Here is a 3,009-nt window from a genome sequence, read left to right on the forward strand (position 1 = left end):
GTATGCTTGGTGCCTGGGGGGAGCAACAGTGGGAGGGCTTCTAGTGTCCTGGCCCCACGGCTGGACCTCATATCGAAAATCTGTAGGAGCTGCAGTGGCTCAAGTGCTTAAGACGCTGAACTGCAGGCTGTAGAAGGTTGGTAGTTCAGCAGTTCGAGACCCGGGTGCCACAAGACGGAGTGAGCTCCCGTCTCTAGTTCCAGCTCCTGCCAACCTAGCAGTTCGAAAGCAAGAAATTGCAAGTAGATAAATAGGTACCACTTCGGTGGGAAGGTAACAGCGTTCCGTGCACCTTGGTGTTTAGTCATGCCGGCCACATGACCACGGAAACGTCTTCGGACAGCGCTGGCTCTTCGGCTTTGAAGCGGAGATGAGCACCGCAACCCTAGAGTCGGATTCGACTGGCTTTCGAGCAAGGGAACCTTTACCTTTACCTTTTAATTTGACCCGCCACTGCGCGATCAGACACAGCGGTGGGTGAATTGGGGTCTTTCCTTCGCCACGTGTTCCTGGCGTGCTGCAACAAGGGATCACTGACACAATGGGAACGCGCCCACCCATTTGATACTGCACTTCCCCCAGTTCCTGCCCAGAGTCCCTATCTATACCTTGTGGCTAAGAGCCACCGATGGACCTCTGCTCCATATGCTTATCCAATTCCCTTTTGAAACCGTCCATGCTTGTAGCCACCACCACCACCTCCTGTGGCAGTGAATTCCATGCGTGAATCACTCTTTGGGTGAAAAGGTGCTTCCTTTTATCCGTTCTAACCCCACCACTCAGCAATTTCATGGAGTGCCCACAGAGTTCTTGTATTGTAAGAAAGGGAGAAAAGTACCTCTTTCTCTATCTGCTCTTTCCCATGCATAATCTTATAACCCTCAATCATGTCACCCCTCAGTCGTCGTTTCTCCAAGCTAAAGAGCCCTGTGCTACTTAACCTTTCCTCATAGGGAAAGTGTTCCAACCCTTTTATCATTCAAGTTGACCTTTTCTGCACTTTTCCCAATGCTGTAATATCCTTTTTAAGGTGTGGTGACCAGAACTGTACATGGTACTCCTAATGAGGACGCACCATTGATTTATACAGGGGCATTATGATACTGGCTGATTTGTTTTCAGTTCCCTTCCTAATAATCCCCAGCATAGCATTGGCCTTTTATTTTATTGCAGTCGTACACTGTCTCGACATTTTCAGTGAGTTATCTACCACGACCAGGGGTCATTTAGTAGAAAAAGAGGTGCAGGCGTTTATTAGCATAATTTCTTAGCATACCTTATTTGCATATGCCACGCCCCCTGACATCACCGGAAGTGTTTCAGAAGGCAACACCCACCGCTCAGGCTCCACTGGACTGTGTTGGATGGCTAGCTATTGGGGGAGGGGAACCTGCAGATCTGCCCTCACAGAGGAGGGAGAGCTTGTAACTGAATAAAACTTGGTCTTAAAGGTGCCACTGGAGTGTTTTGGATTGCTAGCTATTGGGGGGTGGGGGGAATGTGCAGATCTGTCCTCGCAGAGGAGGGAGAGCTTGTACCTGAATAAAACTTGGTCTTAGAGGTGCCACTGGACTGTTTTGGGCCGGGGGGGGCAGGGGGAGCTCTGCAGCTTACCTGGCTGCTTCTTGCTCTGACTGAGGGCTGCTGGGAGCAGGGGGTGGGCCTTGTTGCATGTGCCCGCCCCCTGGGCTCTTTACTGCTGGAGCTCCGCTTCTGTGCACTCCGGCAGGAAATGACCCCTGACCACGACTTCAAGATCTCTCCCTTGGTCAGTCTCTGCCAGTTCAGACCCCATCAACGTGTGAAACAAAACTTAATATGTTTAGATCAATATTAAGTCAAACGATGTTATCTTTAGATTGTAATGATGAAAAACTGATATTGTTGATGATATGAAGTAATTTGGAGCAGGGGTGGAAGCATTGTGGGAAGCCATTGGAGGGAGGGGAGGAACTGGGAATGGGGTAGACAATTGATAGAATGAAATGTTTTATATGTTGTATTCCTGAGAAAATAAAATTTGTTTACTAAAAAAAAAAAACGTGTATTTATAGTTAGGATTTTTGGCCCCAGTGTGCCTTTTAGTGGGACTGAAATGTGCATCTGGAAATGGACCGAGACTCTCAGCCAGTGTTTTAGTGTTTCTTCACTTCAAGATGCCTCCTCTTGACAGGGGAACCGCACCGTGATCAGCAGAGGAGTTGGTTCCCAGTTTAGTATTCTCTCTTCCTGGTTCCATGTCCCCCAACCTAACCGCAAATATTATTTCACTTTAAACAGCTCTGTTCCCCAAAGTGAACTTTTGGTCACACACGCATACCTAGCTGCTCTGGTGGTCATCATTAGGAATAAACAAGAAGCGGGGACCTGCAATACTTGCGGGGGGGGGGCGGCGGGAGGAGGAGCTCCATGCGAAGGAGGAGGAGGAAGCAGCTGCAGGTGAGCCTTCTCCCCTCCCCCCCCCCCCACAGCACTGATGGCAAGGCCTGCACAGCTCCCAGCCAGCTTGGTGCAGTGGTTAAGTGCGCGGACTCTAATCTGGGAGAACCGGGTTTGATCCCCCACTCCTCCACTTGCACCTGGCTGGATGGCCTTGGGCAAGCCGTCGTTCTGTCAGAACTGTTCTCTCAAGGGCAGTTTGTGTCAGAGCTCTCTCAGCCCCACCCACCTCACAGGGTGTCTTGTTGTGGGGAGGGGGAGGGGAAGGAGTTTATAAGCCGCTCCGAGACGCCTTTGGGTAGTGAAGGGCAGCAGGGTATAAATCCAATCTCTTCTTCTTTTACCTAATAGGGTGTCTGTTGTGGGGAGGGGGAGGGAAAAGAGTTTGTAGGCCGCTCTGAGGCTCCTTTGGGTAGTGAAGGGCCATGGGGTGTAAATCCAATCTTCTTCTTCTTTTACCTCACAGGAGGGTGTCTGTTGTGGGGAGGGGAAGGGAAAGGAGTTTGTGAGCCGCTCTGAGACACCTTTGGGTAGTGAAGGGCAGCAGGGTACAAATCCAATCTTCTTCTT

This window comes from Gekko japonicus, unplaced genomic scaffold, assembly GCF_001447785.1.
Source record: "Gekko japonicus isolate JY-2015 unplaced genomic scaffold, Gekko_japonicus_V1.1 scaffold2836, whole genome shotgun sequence".
In the NCBI taxonomy this organism is placed as follows: domain Eukaryota; kingdom Metazoa; phylum Chordata; class Lepidosauria; order Squamata; family Gekkonidae; genus Gekko; species Gekko japonicus.